Source organism: Astyanax mexicanus, chromosome 5 (genome assembly GCF_023375975.1).
Source record: "Astyanax mexicanus isolate ESR-SI-001 chromosome 5, AstMex3_surface, whole genome shotgun sequence".
NCBI lineage: Eukaryota > Metazoa > Chordata > Actinopteri > Characiformes > Acestrorhamphidae > Astyanax > Astyanax mexicanus.
The window spans coordinates 30,816,302-30,835,671 of record NC_064412.1 but is presented as its reverse complement, the minus strand read 5'-3'; the positions used below and the strand labels follow the sequence as shown (position 1 = coordinate 30,835,671).

The 19,370-nt window shown below is 42.9% G+C and overlaps 1 protein-coding gene across 5 annotated transcripts in view; it reads right to left on the bottom strand.

Annotated features, from left to right (window-relative positions):
• prkcaa (protein kinase C, alpha, a) overlaps positions 1 to 19,370 on the bottom strand; it is a 247,631-nt gene that overhangs the window by 7,326 nt on the left and 220,935 nt on the right. The window lies entirely within an intron of this gene.

Below are 19,370 nucleotides of genomic sequence, written 5' to 3'. Positions count from 1 at the left end.
CATGTGCTTTTCATTCAGTTTTGTGGATCAAGATGGCAAACCCACATTTTCATGCTTTTTAATGGAGCAACAACTGAAAATCCAGCCAATACCAGTGGCAACTGCAAACTAGATGTTAGTCTTTCTAGAGACATGGATGCTGTTGAATATTTGCTGGTAAAGTTCAGGTATAAAAGCTGCCTTTTACAAACTGGTGTGCTACCAACCTCAAGAAATGCAAATGCAATCATCAAAGCAGCATTTTAAAAACCACAAAATTGGCCATCTCTGCACCATTTCAACCATAAAACACAGGAGGTACAATTTCTTGATTTGGCAAGAAGTAGATTTTTTAACTAAGCAAATGATGGATAGCATGTCGACTCAATAGTCTAAAAATGAGTGGATCCAGCAAATCGTTCTGACCATTCATAGCTAAGGCTTGTACCCTAACTTTAGCTTCTACCTGTAATGAGACAGCTGCCCTAAAGGTAAGATCCAGATAGCTGTCTCAGATTGTATTTAACCTGGTGAAATATAGCACCAGGATGAACTCAAAAGCAAATATGGCAGAATTGCATTGAGCTGGGTTTGAACCCAGACCGTTTGTGTGAAGGGCCAATGAGTAGACCACAACACTATAGAGGGATATGAGTGATTAGTGACTGTAGGTGCTTTAACACTGGGGGCAGGGTATAGAACACCAAATAATTAAACAAACTAAAGTGTAAGAGTAGAAAGAACTGTTTTACTGTGGCGAAATGAAAGAAATGAAGACACAAAGCGACAGTATAAGGTTTGAAAAAGTCAAAATAAAAATCGCGGAGAGCGGGGTTTGAACACCCGCGAGAATGGGTTCTGAGGCGCAGCGACCGCTGCCTACACACTGCGCCACCGGGGACGAGCCGATGACGTCAGCGCTGGAAAGAACTAAATGACTCGTGGCAAGCGGGAGCGCGAGCAAAGTAAACGAAGTGAAAGAAAATAATAATAATAATTATAGCAGGATTAATGATTTGTAAACTGTGAGAACCAACCAATAAAGGCTAGATAAAAAGATAAGCGAAGTTAGAAGGGAAAAGGTTTCCCCCTCTGGTCGCTAGAAACGATAGAAAGTTTTTTTTTTTTTTTTTTTTTTTGTTTTGTTTTTTTTTTTTGTGACGAAAGTGAGAGAGAGAAAAAAAAGAAAGACAGCCTCGTGGTGACACGACCAACGAGGTGGAGGGATTAAAGCGAAGCAGGTAGCTCCGAAAGGAATAAAGAGAACCTCTCTGAACTGAGCCCAGTATACACTGTTCCCATAGAGGTGAAGAGAAAAAGAAGGAATAAAGAGAACCTCTCTGAACTGAGCCCAGTATACACTGTTCTCATAGAGGTGAAGAGAAAAAGAGAGCCACTTGGCAACTCTAAGGAGATCGCTAGGAAAACCGGCGTGGTCTTGCTTTCTCACAGGAATACTCAAGACTCTGCGCCGAGGAACCGGAAGGAAGCCCTTATAAGGTAGTGACACCAGCTGTTGTTAATCGCGCTGATTACCACTTGGCTTAGAGCGTGGCCTCCCTCTAGTGGTGGGAAGACCACGGCGCGGGCGGCCCCTTACAGGACCCCCTCCCGGAGGGGCGGCTCCAGAAGTCCCAAGCCCAGCCGCCTGATCACGCCGAAAAGCCCGGATGAGATCCGGATCAAGAATCCGGGCAGCTGGAACCCAAGAGCGCTCTTCGGGACCATAACCCTCCCAATCCACCAGATACTGGACTCGGCCCCTCACCATACGGGAATCCAGTATTTTATTTACCGTATAGGCTGGCGAACCCGCCACCATGCGAGGGGGTGGTGGATCTACAGGCCTGGCCCCAGTTGAACACAGGAACGGCTTGAGACGCGAAATGTGGAAAGTGGGATTGATCCTAAGGGACGGTGGGAGTTGCAGCCTGTATGACACAGGGTTGACACGGCGGATGACCTTGAAGGGCCCGATGTAACGAGGAGCCAGTTTTTTGTTGACCACTTTAAGCGGAAGGTCCTTAGCCGCCAACCACACACGCTGACCTGGACGTAGAGATGGCCCCAGCATACGCCTCTGATCTGCAGCGGCCTTGCGTGATGCGGTTTGTGCCAGCAAAGTGGCACGTGCACGTCGCCACGCCTTCTTGCAACGCCTCACCATACTGAGTGCAGTGGGAACAGCTGTGTCTGCCTCCTGGTCTGAAAACAAGGGAGGCGGATAACCAAACTGACACTCGAAAGGGGACATTCCCAGAGAGGAGTGCCACAGGGTGTTGTGAGCGTATTCAGCCCACAACAAGTGATCCGTCCAGGTGGCAGGGCAAGTGGACGTCAGACACCGGAGAGACTGCTCAAGGTCTTGGTTCACCCGCTCGGTCTGCCCATTAGACTGGGGGTGATACCCTGAGGACAGACTGACAGAAGCCCCCAGAGAAGTACAAAAAGCTTTCCAGAACCGACTTGAAAACTGGGGGCCCCTATCTGATACCAGGTCTACAGGGATCCCGTGGTACCGCACGACTTGGTGGAGAACGAGTTGAGCAGTCTCCTGAGATGACGGGAGTTTTGGCAGGGCGATAAATCGAGCTGCCTTTGAAAACCTGTCCACAATCACCAGAATGACCGTGTTGCCCCTGGATTTGGGTAATCCGGTGATGAAATCCAAGGACAGATGTGACCATGGGCGATGTGGAACAGGTAAAGGATGTAGCAGTCCAGGGGGCCTAGTCCTGGGCTCCTTGTTACGTGCACATACATCACAGGAAGCCACAAACTGCCGAACCTCTCTTGCCATCTTAGGCCACCAGAATCGTCTGCTCAGGAATTCCAGTGTGCGATTAACCCCTGGATGGCCTGAAACAGGACTGGTGTGTCCCCAGTGCATAACCTGAGCCCGAGCAGAGGTGGGGACATACAGCCTGTTGGTGGGACCTCCGCCTGGATCTGGCTCAGTTTGTAAGGCTGTCCGGACTACTCCTTCAATCTCCCACTGCAGAGGAGCAAGTATACGTTCGGGGGGAAGAATTGGAGAGAACTGTGGTACAGAGGGTTCCTCCCACTGCCTGGAAAGGGCATCAGGCTTAATGTTCTTGGATCCTGGACGGTAAGACAGAGTGAAGTCAAAGCGACTGAAAAACAGGGCCCAATGGGCCTGTCTAGGGTTCAGTCGCTTAGCACTCTGGATGTAAGAGAGGTTCTTGTGATCCGTCCAGACCAAGAACGGGTGTTTGGATCCCTCTAGCCAGTGTCTCCATTCTTCAAGGGCCATCTTAACGGCCAAGAGTTCCCGATCTCCCACGTCATAATTCCTTTCAGTGGGAGTCAAACGGTGAGAGAAATAAGCACTGGGATGGAGCTTGTTGTTCTCCCCTGAGCGCTGGGACAGGACAGCACCAACCCCAATGTCCGAGGCATCCACCTCCACCAAAAATGGGAGGTCAGGATCTGGGAGGCGTAAGACAGGGGCACTGGTCAACCGGTGTTTGAGCTCCTCAAAGGCTTTCTGGGCCTCGTCGGTCCATTGGAATAGGCCTGGCTGCTTGCGGGTCAGAGCAGTGAGTGGTGCAGCAACCGAGCCAAAGTTCCTAACAAACCGGCGGTAAAAGTTGGCGAAGCCCAAAAAACGTTGGACCAGGCGGAGGGAGGTGGGACGAGGCCACTCGGCCACTGCTTTCAGTTTGGCAGGATCCATAGCTAAACTGCCCTTGGAGACCACGAACCCCAGGAACCGCACTGTAGAAACATGGAATTCAGACTTCTCAAGTTTTACAAAGAGATGGTTCTCCAGGAGTAGCTGTAACACTCTTCGAACATGAACAACATGCTCCTTCAGGTCTTTGCTGAATATGAGGATGTCGTCCAGGTAAACGAAAGCATAAAGGCCGAGGGTCTCGTGCAGGACCTCATGGATAAGCCGTTGGAAGACAGCTGGTGCATTCATCAGCCCAAAAGGCATGACTAGGTATTCATAGTGGCCTGTAGGGGTGACAAATGCTGTCTTCCATTCATCCCCAGGCCGGATCCGCACCAGGTTGTAGGCACTCCGAAGGTCCAATTTCGTGAAAACGGAGGCCTGTTGGAGTGCCTCAAAGGCGGTTGTCATCAAAGGCAAAGGGTAGCGGTCCTTGACCGTGATTTTGTTAAGACCTCTGTAGTCAATACACGGTCGCAGACCCCCGTCCTTCTTGCCTACAAAGAAAAATCCTGCCCCAGCAGGAGATGTTGAAGGACGGATGAACCCCTGTGCCAGTGCTTCTTTGATGTACTCCTCCATAGCCTCTCTCTCAGGCCCTGATAGAGAAAAGAGGCGCCCCCTAGGAGGAACAGTCCCCGGCATTAATTCGATGGCACAATCGAAGGTACGGTGAGGTGGTAGGACCTCAGTCTTTTGCTTGCTGAAGACCTCCTCGAGGTCATGGTAAGCCTCTGGTACCTTAGTCAGGTCAACAGGCTTTTGGTGTGGGGTTCCATGACTCTCCAGGAGGCCAGGGCGTAAACATGAAGCCCTACAATGGGGACCCCACTGACGAATACTTTTTGAGAGCCAGTCTATATGGGGGTTATGCCTTTGCAGCCAAGAATACCCCAAGATAACAGGTAGATTTGGTGCCTGGGTCAAAAAGAAAGATAGGCGTTCAGTATGTTGACCCACTTTCATAATGACTGGTTTGGTCTGTTGGTTAATTGCCCCTGATCTTAGTGGGAAGCCATCTATAGCCGACACTGGTAGAGGAGTGGTGAGGGACTCCAGGGGTAAACCCAGTTGGCGTGCTGTGGAGATGTCCATGAAATCGCCTGCTGCACCGGAGTCAATAAAGGCAGTCAGGCGTCCCTCCTTAGGTGGTGTTCCCCATATCAAAGTGACTGGGAGAAACAGCCCACTTGACTGGGGACTGAGGAGAGAGCCTACCCTGGGGTCCCCTACCGGGGGTAGGCTTGGCCTTTTACTGGCCTAACAGGGCATTTTTCTATCTTGTGGTCGTCCCCTCCACAATACATACATCTGCCCTGACGGCGACGTGTCTCGGCCTCTTGGGGGGTGAGGTGGGTGCGACCGAGTTGCATGGGTTCATTCCCATCAGCCCGAGACTGTGGCCGGGAATGAGGAGAAGGTTCCTGAGGTTGAGGAGTGCGAGGCCCCTTCTTGCTGGCCCGGCGACGTTCACGAAGACGGTTGTCAAGCCTAAGAGCCAAGTCATACAGGTCCTCCAAAGAATTTGGAGGATCACGGACTGACATGAGATCTCTTAGCTCTTCACTGAGGCCTTGTTGGTAAACAGCCATAAGAGCAAGGCAGTCCCACCCACTCTCAGCAGCCAGGGTACGGAAAGTGATATTATAGTCCGCAATAGACCGAGAACCCTGGCGTACATTGAGGAGAGCAGTGGCAGCATCACTGCCCCTGCTGGAACTATCAAATGTCCGCCTCATGGCTCCGGCAAATAGAGAAGAGGTGGTACAGTCTACAGAACCGGCCTCCCAAAGGGCTGTAGCCCATTCTAAGGCACGGTCAGAAAGGAGGGAAATCATGTATGCAACCTTGGCCTCCTCAGTGGGGAACCGATTAGGGGCTTGCTTAAAAGCCAAAGAGCACTGGAGCAGAAAGCCCCGAGATCCACCTGGCTCACCATTGAATCTCATGGGGGCTGGTAGCACTATGTCTGCGGAGGATGCAGTGAGAGGCGGAGCCTCAGCAGCAGGTGGGGCTTCATCCTTGGGTGGAATGGCCAACTGTTGGACAGCCACCGTTAACTCCTGCAGACGCTCAGCTAGCTGATTTAACGCGTCTTCATGCTTGCCCAGACGAGCACCCTGAGAGGTTATGGCCTGTTGCATTGCTGCCTTATCTGCTGAGTCCATATTCTGGCAGAGTCTTGCTGTAATGAGACAGCTGCCCTAAAGGTAAGATCCAGATAGCTGTCTCAGATTGTATTTAACCTGGTGAAATATAGCACCAGGATGAACTCAAAAGCAAATATGGCAGAATTGCATTGAGCTGGGTTTGAACCCAGACCGTTTGTGTGAAGGGCCAATGAGTAGACCACAACACTATAGAGGGATATGAGTGATTAGTGACTGTAGGTGCTTTAACACTGGGGGCAGGGTATAGAACACCAAATAATTAAACAAACTAAAGTGTAAGAGTAGAAAGAACTGTTTTACTGTGGCGAAATGAAAGAAATGAAGACACAAAGCGACAGTATAAGGTTTGAAAAAGTCAAAATAAAAATCGCGGAGAGCGGGGTTTGAACACCCGCGAGAATGGGTTCTGAGGCGCAGCGACCGCTGCCTACACACTGCGCCACCGGGGACGAGCCGATGACGTCAGCGCTGGAAAGAACTAAATGACTCGTGGCAAGCGGGAGCGCGAGCAAAGTAAACGAAGTGAAAGAAAATAATAATAATAATTATAGCAGGATTAATGATTTGTAAACTGTGAGAACCAACCAATAAAGGCTAGATAAAAAGATAAGCGAAGTTAGAAGGGAAAAGGTTTCCCCCTCTGGTCGCTAGAAACGATAGAAAGTTTTTTTTTTTTTTTTTTTTTTTGTTTTGTTTTTTTTTTTTGTGACGAAAGTGAGAGAGAGAAAAAAAAGAAAGACAGCCTCGTGGTGACACGACCAACGAGGTGGAGGGATTAAAGCGAAGCAGGTAGCTCCGAAAGGAATAAAGAGAACCTCTCTGAACTGAGCCCAGTATACACTGTTCCCATAGAGGTGAAGAGAAAAAGAAGGAATAAAGAGAACCTCTCTGAACTGAGCCCAGTATACACTGTTCTCATAGAGGTGAAGAGAAAAAGAGAGCCACTTGGCAACTCTAAGGAGATCGCTAGGAAAACCGGCGTGGTCTTGCTTTCTCACAGGAATACTCAAGACTCTGCGCCGAGGAACCGGAAGGAAGCCCTTATAAGGTAGTGACACCAGCTGTTGTTAATCGCGCTGATTACCACTTGGCTTAGAGCGTGGCCTCCCTCTAGTGGTGGGAAGACCACGGCGCGGGCGGCCCCTTACACTACCGGCTTTTTGTTTCTAGTCACCTAGCCATGTTCGCTGTCTAGTAGAGCTTAGAGTGGGCCCAAAAAAAACAGCCTGACCCTACCAAGATCTGGTCACGTTCTGTCTGAGTCCAGCCCGGCCCAGACCAGCCCATAAACTGTCATTCTGAGCCCAAACTTGCTTTAAACTCAACAATTTTTGAGTGTTAAAACTGAGCTTTAAAACTAAAATTCTGGGTTGTTTGAATAAGCGGAATCTGTTCAGAATGATGTTCAAGAACAGTGCAACACAGAAGAAGCATAGGCCTATTAAAAAAAACAGTTTATTAAGGAAGGAACACAAAATTGAGTGTCATGCAGACAGGTGGATGAGCTCATGTGCTGGGTGATTTTAACATTATAACTTGTGCAGCTTGTTTTATACTCACAATGTGATTTGTTACTTTGTTATACAGCTCTGGAAAAAATAGTAATCAGTTTCTCTGGTTTTGCTATTTATAGGAATATATTTGAGTAAAATTAACATTGTTGTTTTATTCTATAAACTACGGACAACATTTCTCCCAAATTCCAAATAAAAGTATTGTCATTTAGAGCATTAATTTGCAGAAAATGAGAAATGGCTGAAATAACAAAAAAGATGCAGCGCTTTCAGACCTCAAATAATGCAAAGAAAACAAGTTCATATTCATAATCTTTTAAGAGTTAAAAAAATAATATTTGGTGGGATAGCCCTGGTTTTTAATCACAGTTTTCATACATCATGTTCTCCTCCTGGTACACAAACTCAAGCAGTTCAGCTTGGTTTGATGGCTTGTGGTTTGATGACATCCAACTTTCTTTTGATTATATTCCAGAGGTTTTCAGTTTGGTAAAATAAAAAAAAAACTTTAATAGCTTTATATAAAATGCCATAGCTTTATATAAAATTAAAAACAGCATTAAAAACCTAGGCCTATATCACAGACACTTTCCTCAAGCTGGAGAACAGAATCTAAACTCTACTGTCTAGAACCTAACCTTGCTGACCAAGAAGATATCCAGTCATACAGCCCTGAAATCGTTCAATATCCTGTTCGCAATTCTTGCATTAGACAATGAAATTCCCTGTGCTGCCCATGTGCTCTCAGACTTAGATGGCCTCACACTGAGGTTTGAGAACAAAGGCATCTCCAGCGCAGATATAGAGACCAGCAATTGCCTAAAATGAAGACGCTCACCTGCTTCAGCTAGTTCATTGTTTCTTCTCAAATCAAGAGTATTAAAAAAAATAATGTATCCTGCTGCTCTTAAAGTTGCTGGGTCTGATGTCCATGGAATGCTTTCTACTAGATTGTGGAGCATTCAGCAACAAGAAGATCACACCTGTCCACCTCATCATCAACTATTAAACTTATGGGGGGCTCTGAGTGATCCAGCGGACTAAGGCGCTGCCACTATGATCAGGAGATTGCTGGTTCGAATCCTGTTTATGTAGCTTGCCATCGGCTATCGGAGCTCTGAGAGAGCAAAATTGGCTTTGCTCTCTCTGGGTGGGTAGATAGCGCTCTCTCCCCACCCCACTCCAAAGGGTGATGTGTGTACCGGAAACGAGTTGCTGAGCTTCTCTCCGAGCGCGCTGTGATGCTACTCAGAAATGCTGCATATGTGTCGGAGGAGGCATGTGCCAGTCTTCACCCTCCTGGTTTTGGGGCATCACTAGTGATAGAGGGAGTCCTAATGAGTGGGTTGTGTAACTGGCTGTGTAAATTGGAAGAAAATGGGAGAAAAGTAGAGGATGGCCCACCATCATTCCAAAGAATACAGTTTCACTGCTCCAGAGCTCAGTTCTGAGGGTCTCTATAGCCATATAGCCCACGTCTGGCTGTAGAGATGATGCCAGTAGACTCTGAACCCTCTGCTCCATAGTGACTTATTATATTACCAAAACTTCTTTAGTAATCTCCTTCAGCTCTTTGTGTTTTTCTCCTATGTTTCTCTGAAAAGCGTTTTTCAAAGCATTGTAAAAACAGGGCACAGTGCTTCCCCGCATTCCCCTCACGGCCACAGAATCAAGACTTTGTGCAGATTCCAGATTATACGCTCTGTATAGTTTCACCTGGATTATAATTCAGTTGCCTCGGCTGCTTGATGTTTGAGGCTCAGGTGTTTGTGAGAACAGTCAGGCTGCTCCCTGGCAACATCATCACTGGCACAGTTTCAACCGACTGCAGGCAACAGTATTTCATCATTGATGATCTGCTCTTCTACATTGCTCATCATACATCTACTATATTGGTCCGTTCATCAAGAAACTTTGGCAGAGGGTATAGGACAGTTTGTTTAAAATATATAGTAAAATAAAAATCGACAAAAATGGAGATACTTATTTTTCATTAGACAGCGGCGATTTGCTCCAGATAAGTAAAAAAGGCCTAATATGATGATGATTTTGTTATATGATTATTACATTTGGCTGCACTTTGAGTTAACTTTGATGGCTGGCTGCCAGACCTCCTTTCTAGCACATTAAAACTCCACTTTCAGTTCACCTGCCCAGGTGATAGAACCCTATTGGGACATGGTTCAGAGAAACAACACAGTGACTGATCTGTTAATGTCCAGTTCCCAGTGTTTGGCTGGCTGACAACCAACAACACAGAGATCATAGCAAAGTATGCTATTTATGGACCCAAAGGCTTAGTGGACTTGTGCTTCCAAATTTTTTAAGCAACACTTAAAAACACAAAAAAATACTGTTTAGAATGGATAAAACTTCAAATAATGGACTGTTTTGTTGTGGATATTAAGGATTATAGAAGCAGCGTCCAGCGCAGCATTTATTTTACTTTTTTCTTCCTTTTACTTTTTCTTTATAGAGATGCAAATATTTATGCCTTGGAAGGCCTGCTAGAGAAACAAGCTAAACATCAGTGCCTCCTGTTTCGACCAGCCTCTAGGTTCCAAAAAATAAAACAAAAGAAAACTCCCCTCAGCTTTAGGAGCTTCCAATTTATTAAGCATTAGCTTCTCCTCTAGTCAGTCCAACTAAACAAGACCAATTAACTCAATTCCCAATTATAATCAACTTGTAGGCTTTAGACCGAATTATATACAACACACAATATACATATTGAAGCATAAACAAAGGATTTACCTAACAAAACCATTGCAGAAACAAACACACAACTATAATAGCCCCCTACTCTAGCTTTAAGAGTGGTATGTCCCACTCCAAAGGCAGGAAACTCCCCTATATAAGGGCTCATTGGTACGACTGGCTCTGTTTGAGAGACTCCATTGCTGCTACATGTAAGTCCATACAATGCTCAGCTTTCAAGTGAAAACTAAATAAATGCTAAATGTTTAACTTTCCCTGAACAGTGTTTTAATTTAAATTAATTTATTCTTAAATAGAGCATGAATTTGGTAAGAAAAAAGGGTTTGAACAACATACTACAAACTAATTCAGGTATTGCATTTAACAGGAAGTGCATTTAACAGATATGTTTCTGCTGACATGTCTGAGCTCAATTTCCTTTTTACACACCTCAGATCCATGACATTAAGGAAACAATCTGGGTTTAGACAGTATCACCTCTTCTCAGTAGAACTTCACAGTATTTTCTTATTTGAACTGTGCAGTACGTCAGAGTAGTCTGTGTGGTTTGTAGCCTCCAAATCTGCCCACTGTTTTCCCCCCCAGTCCCATTTCCAGGCCCGGAGTTGCCAGGGATAGAACACAACTTTGTTTCTATTTTTCTGCTGAATGGGTAATCACAGAGCTTCAGGAAGGTTCACTAACCATAGCTGGGTAATTTACCACCACCTCTAGCATAGTTGCATTTCCAGACCTCAAGTTGTCAGGGATATAAAACACCTTTTTTTTGTATTTTTGCTGAACGGGTAATCACAGAGCTTCAGGAAGGTTCATTAACCATAGCTGGGCAATTTATCACCACAACTAGCGTAGTTGAAACATGCATTTTGGACTTTGCAAATGTAGCCATTTCACACACTCTCTCGCATTTATTACTAATTGTTCCTTTAAATGGCTTATAACAGTTTGCAATGAAGTCCAAATTGTGACCAATTTGCACAGTTTTAACCCGACAAATAAGAATGAAATGAATGTCCCAATAAAAATCATTCTGTTGGGTCTGTCCAACATTTCGAGCTCTATTCTAGATATGTTTTCAAGCCAAGCCATTCACTGTGTCCTTGTGGCGAGGTTATGAATACGGTCAGCATTTTGAAGCGTGAGAAGCTGATATCGATCTCTCCCTGGATCACACTGACTGTGGATCAATAATCCACGTTCAGAGGAAAATAGACTCATACACGTTACAGATAAAAGACAGATCAGTTAGCAAAACCACTAGGAGTTGATGAATCCTTTTTAAAAAATAAGAGGGGTGCTTATACTGAGAACACTGATTGGGCATAACATTATGATCACCTCTTTGTTTCTACATCCATTATCCATTTTTTTGTAGTTTTTATTGTAGTTATAATTACAGACTGTAGACCTATATCTGTTTCACTGCATACTTTACTATCCTCCTTTCAGCCTGTTCTCCAATTTCCAATGAAGACATGTTAAGCAAGTAATTATATTAATTTCAATTAATATTTCTCATATCGTCTCGAGCTTAAGCTGTCTAGTCTGCAATAGTAAAATCTCACTCTAATTAATACATAATATCTTTATAAACCTCCTCCACCTTCAATTTGAGGATGCCACCGAGGTGCTCGATTGAGTTTAGGTCCAAAGACATGCTTGGTCAGTCCATCGCCTTTATTTTTTTTAGCTTCCTCAGCAAAGCAATTCATCTTGGAGATGTGTTTAAGGTTATCGCGTTGAAAAACTGCCATTCGGGATGTCAACACACATGCTGGACCCATTTGAGCAAAACAAGTTAATCTTTGTTTCATCAGACAACAAGACATGGTTCAAGTAATCCATACTGTTTGCGGGCTTTCTTGTGCATCAACTTCAGAAGAGGCCCCCTTCTAGGACAGTGGCATGCAGATAGTTTGATCACTGCAGAATGGTCTTTCACTTCAAGCTCTGCAGCAATGCTGGCAGTACTTATACATGTATTTCTTTAAAGACAACCTCTGGGTATTATGCTAAACACGTAGACTAACATGTAGTCTAAAGCTTTATAAAATAATAAAGGGTCCATAGAATGAAAAATATTTTTTGTGTTCAGGGCAAAAACACTAATTTAATGATAAAAAACCTCAATGGCACTAATGATATGATTGTACTGATATTGTGAAAGCTGTGGGATGAGTTATCGATAATGCCACACACACGTCTTCTCTATTTCTCTCTCTCTCCCTCTCTCTTTCTCTGGGACAGATAAAGCTTGTTTTGTTAACAGAAGGAATGGAGCACTAAAAGAAGAGAGAGCGAGAGAAAGAGAGAGTGAGACAGGCAGAGAGAGAGCGAGATAGAGTGAGTGAAAGACTCTGCAGTAGAGAATAACTGAGATGGCTCTTCCTTTGTGAAGCTGCCAGGCTGGGTAAGAAGTGGAGCTGGAGACGAGACAGAAATAGCCCCTGCTCTCTTCCTCTCCGCATCCATGACAACAGAAGGAAAGAGTTCTGAATGAAAGAGAGGCCGACACAAAGCCGCCGCTGAGCCGCAGTCATTTCTGAAAGCTGCGTGGATGTACAGTATGATTGTGCTCCTTTTTGTAGGTTCTTATGAGGAATTTGTTGTCGGTCGATGAATGCAAAGTGCTCCTTTCAAAAAGCCCTGCCAGCCTTTCCGCTGGAGACCCCCAGCTGTAGTGCCAGTCACACACTTAGACCCACCAGACTGAATGCATTTCAAAAAGCAATAGACTTCTTAGAATTTTAAGAGCTACTAAATTTGTTTTGGCCTATATTTAAAAGTAATACAAAATACATACTCTGCTTCATTTATAATTGAATTCCAAAAGTTAAAAAACATGGCAAAACATGTCATGTTTAAGACAGTAACAGCTATTTAGAATATAGAACTCATAATGGAATAACTTAAAATGGCAAAATGCTGATGCAGTTGAATGGACTACAAGTTTGGAAACTATTTATATGATACTAAGAAAAAGTGCAATTCCTGAATAAATCGCAAAAAGGTTGCATAGCTTAAATAGTGTTGCATAGTGTATTGCTATCTTGGCAATAGAAAACACATTGGCACCACTGACTGATTAAAACTCTGACAACAGTCAGACGTTCATTGCGGTCTTGGCAACACAGGTGCGGCACATGCTCAGTGCATGCTCAAGTATATATCTATGCAGATGGGTGTGGGGGTCTGGAAATGAGGTTTGTTCAGGATAATTTCAAGGATTCAAAGAGACTTTATTGTCATTCACATCATATGTGGTACATGAAGTGGAACGAAATTGTTATCTCATCGTCCAGTTTACTCCCAAAGAGCAATTGTTTAAATAGATAAATATAAGATAAAATGAAATAAAAATGAAAAAAAAAGAACAGAATAAATTAGAATAGAATAAAATAGATAAATACACAAAAATAGGAAGAGGAGGCAGGTAGCAGCAACATGAAGTTCAGAGTGCACGTTTGCTGTCGCAGCAAGATAGTGTGAATTGCTATCTTGTCAACGGAAAAAAAGACACGTGCACCACTGACTGATTAAAACCCTGACAACAGTCAACCGTCAGATGTTCATTGCATTTTGGCAACACAGGTGCAGCACACATTCTCAGCGCACAAAACCGCTCATTACACACATCCAAGGACACGCAGCAGTGCACAGACCTAACATTTACATCAACAATAAACAGAAAACTAAATTAAATAACATTATATTTCCTGTAAACGACCTGCTCATGCACCTTTACAACGTGAATGCATGAAGGTCAGTTTCCTCTGCTGAGACAGAAGTGCTGCACCATTAAAATACCAATCCGCCAAAGCACACCTGGCTCTTTTAATGATAATTGCAAGTGACATGCTGATTGGTTTATTGCATTTTACACCCAAAACACAGCCATGATTATTTAAGAGAATTATTACATGCCTTTTGCCATTGTCAAGCCATGTAAAGCTTACTTTTCCCGTTGTTATGATAGCAAAGACACACTGACATGCCCTAAAGAGTGGTGTGCGGTTGATTGCTTGGCTAAAGATTGCCAAAATTGGGCCCATCATATGGATTTGTGATGCTACCGGCTTTAGTTGAAGGATCGCTTAAAACTAATTGGTGTTAACAAAGAACTTTACACACAATCCTAAACATGATCAAACACTCACAACTGGTAAAACCCAGTCCAGGTCTTTAACCTTGATGGAGGCTTTTTATGAAGCCTCCACCATCCTTATAAAGCCGTATGAGTAGATTTTGAATTGTATAATTATTTTATTGGTTTACTGTTTCTTAAAAATCCCGAAGAAAAAAAATAAAAAGAAAAAAATGAACTCTTTTGGAAAAATAAACAAAACCCTACAAAAATGTCCAGACATTAGGCTGCTGCCGGACCTAATCAAGGTCACCCAGACACAGACAGCACACTGAACGACTGGGATTTGGACCAAATTGGCTTTGAAGGGCTCATCTCTACAATGCCAGGCAGTGCTTTGATCCACTCCAACCCCCTGGGATGCTTCTAAACTCATAAGCCCTGGCTTTTTTGTTGTACTCCTCTGTACAAAGATACGGCTTAACCCCTAGAAATCACATTCTAATTCACTGACAACAACAAGAAGCTCTGAACTGAATGTATAGCTCACTGAAACAAGCAGACAAAAATAACAAAGATGTAAAATTGAACAAAGACCATGTATGTATCATTTTTGTGTTATACTACATTCCAGGCAATGGTTTAGTGGTATTAAGAAGCTAGAAATGTGCCAAGAAAAGCGTGCCATTTCCTCACACCATTACTCCACCTCCACCAGCCTGGACTGAAGACACAAAGCAGGTTGAGTCAATGGATTCATGTTGTTTGGATCAAATTCTGACCCTCCTATCTGTGTGATGATCTTAAGCAGAAATGGATGGTGAGTCTGTACCTACTGCACTCCACTGTAGCCTCAGCTTTCTGTTCTTGGCTGATAATGAGTGAAACCCAATGTAGTCCTTTGCTGTTGAAGCCCATCCACTAAAATGCTGGACATTGGTGTACATTCTGAGATGATTTTCTTGTTACCACAATTAAACAAAGTGGTTATTTGAGTTACTGTATCCAATTTGTCAGCTCCAACAAATTTGAAAATTCTCTGTTTACCTCCTTCTACGATGAGGTGCCCCTATCTACAGAACTAACACTAACTGAACGGGATTTCCTAATTGCCCGATTTTAAGTAATTTATTTTTTTGTTAATTGTTTTAGTTCATTTATTTATTTGTATTTTTATTGTATTATGTAAAAGTTAGTTTTAGCTAATTTTAACTATTTTTGTTGTATTAATCTTATTTTCTTTTTATCAATTTTTTTTATCAATTAAACCAAGCTTTATTATAATTATTATTTTTATTATTTTTTATTTTATTTTAATTCTATTTGAATTTTTTATCTATTTTTATATTTTATTTACTGTTATTTAAAAAAAATCAAATTTAGCTATTATTTTCTCTGTCATGTCAATCCCTGTTTCTTTAAATACTCGGCTACATTGAAAATGAGGGTTGCCCTCAATGTACATCCAAGTCAAAATAAAGGTTGACTGATTGATTGAAGTAATAGACAGTTAATCCTAGAAAATCAGCAAACACCGAAAATAACCTGTATGGCACCAACAATCACACTACACCCGAAATCAGTGAGATATTTTATAACTCATTCTGATGGTTGATGTGAACATTAGGATCATTATTTGAAGATGCTGGTTCATATCTGCATGATTTTAAAGGACAATTAATCATTATATTTTCTGTAGTAGCTCAACTAATATTAACGATATTTATAGGAAACATGCTGAGTTAAAGCACAGACAGCTCTTGTCAGCAGAGCTTAGCAAGTATGTTCTAATTTAAACTGTGTGATAAGTCATGGTAATCTGCCTGATTGTGGTCTCCAAATCTAGCCACAACCATCCCATTTCCACATCCTGGATTTCCAGGTATAGACAATAGCATGCAATCAGTGTCCTGCAGCCATGAAAATAGGTAAGCTGGCTTTTTTCTGCTGAACAACAACCAAACACTGAATAGAGTTTTCTGCCCCATTTGCTCCTCCCCAGACACCAAGCTCACGCTGGTTACGAAACTGACACACAGTGTCAAACGATGACGAGTCTTACTCTGTAACTAACAGTGAATATATGTGTTTCAGTGTCCAAAATGTCCATCTCTACTACGCAAGTGATATTGTTAGCAACCTTACTGGAGCTCAGTTATTGCCTGTTCAGCAGAAAAATAGCCAGATTTCCCCTTTCCATGGCTGCAGGACACTGTCTGAAAGCTGTTGTGTTCTATACCAGGCAACCCAGAGTGTGGAAGTGGGACTGGGGGAATATCGGTGATGATTACCATGATGTACCACACAGTTAAAAAAGAAAATACTGGCGGAAGCTCTGCTAAAAAGAGCTGTCGGAGCTTAAACTCAGCGTGTTTCCATAACCCTTGGGTTGTCTTGTGAGTCAAAAGTGACCCGCTACCATATGTAGCTGTAGAAAAAAATACCTTAAACTATCTTTTTCCAACTTGAAATGTTATGACTTTTTCTAAAGGCAGGAGTGATACTTTGTTTTTGTTTATGTTTCCATGTGGGCTGTAGACCACTAGGGTACAAAGATTGTCTCATGGGTCATTTTTGACCCATGATTTATAAAAGCATTTAAACACCAAAAGTATAAAAGTCACACACAAACCCCCTCTAATACACACAGCATTTAACATCATAAGGAAGACTCCAGAACCAACAGTGTGTTCAGCTGCCCATGTCCAGCACATTTCATCCCATCCACCTTTCTCTTGTTCAACCCACCAACCATCCAAAAAATGGAATGGATCCTGGAGAATACAAATTTGGAGGATTCTAAATTAAATTAGGCTGCTTTATTTTGGGGCTTTGGTAGGGCGGGTCATTTTTGACTCATAGGACAAGGGGAGTAAACAGAATGTTAAGACCACACAAGGGTTAATATCTGATGATATATCCTGATCATTACCTCACCATGACAGAATGGAAAGAGGATGCTTGCACACGTTTAAATAGCTTAATATTTTTATGAAAATGTGTTTTGGGTGGCATGCCAGAGTAAAGATTACACACGCTGGAGATCATTCGCTCACTAAAGCTGGACTGGAACTAATGGCTGAGAGGAAGTTTAACAGGCTGAGTGGAGAATGAGGTCGAGCTGAACTGGCCCGGCCTCTGCTGACCTCCCTCCATTAGACTGAATGAATAGGATGCACAGTTGGGAATCAGGCTTATATCAGGGAGACGGATAAGAGAAAGACAGACAGAGAGAGACACAGATAGAGTGAGCTAATGATGCAGTGCTCAGGGCAGGACAGAGTTCAGTCGAGATGGAGCTTTTAAAAAAAGAAAACAGGCCAGGGAATATATAATAATAAAAATGATATCAGGGAATGTGACTAACAAGACTCAATGTCTTTCAAAGGATCAAAAATATACATACAGCTCTTGGTACGCAGAACTATTTTTGATTACGGTAAATGTTTCTTAGCCAGTAGCCACTTGATCAGATGTTTTTGGTTACCATTAACAAGCTTTTGTTTTTTTAGAGTTCTGGTTGAATGTTAATATGTTCTTATTAGCAAAATTGTTTAAAAAGAGTTCAAAATGTTGGCTCCAGGGTTGACATCATGACTTTTCTGGAAGTTAGGACTTTGTTTGAGATCACTGTCGTATTGGAAAACCTAGTTATGTCCAAGTTTCCGACGACTAGCTGATGGTTTGTGGTTGCCTCGAAATCTCTCTGCATTATACCAACAACTTTCATCAGTTGCATTGTATCAGTTTTGTCAGTTCCACCAGCACAAAAACAGCCAAAGAGATGGCTACCACCACCAAGCTTAACAGCTGGTACAGTGTTTTTGTGGTTGGATGCCTCACCTCTATCCTCCAAACATCTTTGCCATCTTTATGTGGCCATAAATCTACTATGTCGTTGTGACTGGCGATATCTGGATAGAATTGTATAATATATAAACAGACAAATAACTCTCACAAAAATCGCAAAAGTGCATGTGGCACCACATGCATATTCTGCAGGTCAATTAATAATTTTCTAAGATATTTTTCCACAGAATATAGCAAAAGTCATGATAAAAAAACTTAATTCATGTCCCATGACATTCTAAAAACAGCTTTTGGAGTATTTTTAGAGGCAAATTTCCTTTCAAAACCATTTTAGAGGGCTACTGGAAACCCAAATCTGGAAGTGTTAAACCTTCTATTGAAACATTTGAAATGAAATAAAGTGATGGAAAGGTGACCTCCAGGAACTCCTTCAAGACGCTAAGAAAACTATTTCAGGTGACTCTACCTCATAAAGACAATAATATACCAATACAAGTAGTGTTCAAATCTGTTATCAAAGCTAAATATGGCAACTATCTAAAGAATCTAAAGTATAAAGCATATTCTGTTTTTAGTTTGTTTAACACTTTTTGTTTCTAGAATAATTCTGTATGTGTTCCTCTATAGTTTTAATCTCTTCAGTAATACATTTTCAATGTAAAAATGATAAAAAGAAAGAAAACACATTGAATGAGAAGAGGTGTGCCCAAACTTTTGACTGGTACTGTATATATGCACAGGTCAGCTGTGTTCCCCTGTCACCTACAGTGACGCCATTGTTCAGAGATACAGAGTACTGTTCTTTATCTTAGCGTGAACATGATGATCCACCTCTCAGTGGAATGTAAAGCTCATACCTCGTATCGCACATGTACCCTAACCAGTGTAGGGACCAGAGAAGCTTGACCCACTTTAGATCCCAACTCTACTCATTTCTTACTCACACACAGCCGCACACACATTCAGTGAAGCGCATCAAGGACACTCGAAGCTACTTAGTATGATAAATGACTTTATCTCCCTCTCCATTTTTCTGTGTGGGCAGAAAATTCTCTGTCCCGTTGGTTCTGGAACAGCCCAGGGAAAGCCAATCCAAATTCATAACCTGTTCACCGTGCAGGGTCTGGGGCTGAGAGCGAGGAAACGGCATTAAGACGTTAAAAACGGCCACATTAACCTCGCCGAGAAGCATCCATTAGTAGAGTTATGTGGTTACGGCAAAACATCAGCGTTAATTTATTCCATTAGGAGAGCCAATATTAGATGGAACTGAGTGAATGTGCTGCTGAAAGGGCTCGTAAAGTGTTATTACACTTCAGCTCTCTGAATAAACCGTACACAAGTCACCGTGCCTCCACTTAAACTGAGTTTCAATATGTCTTAGGGCTGTCACACAC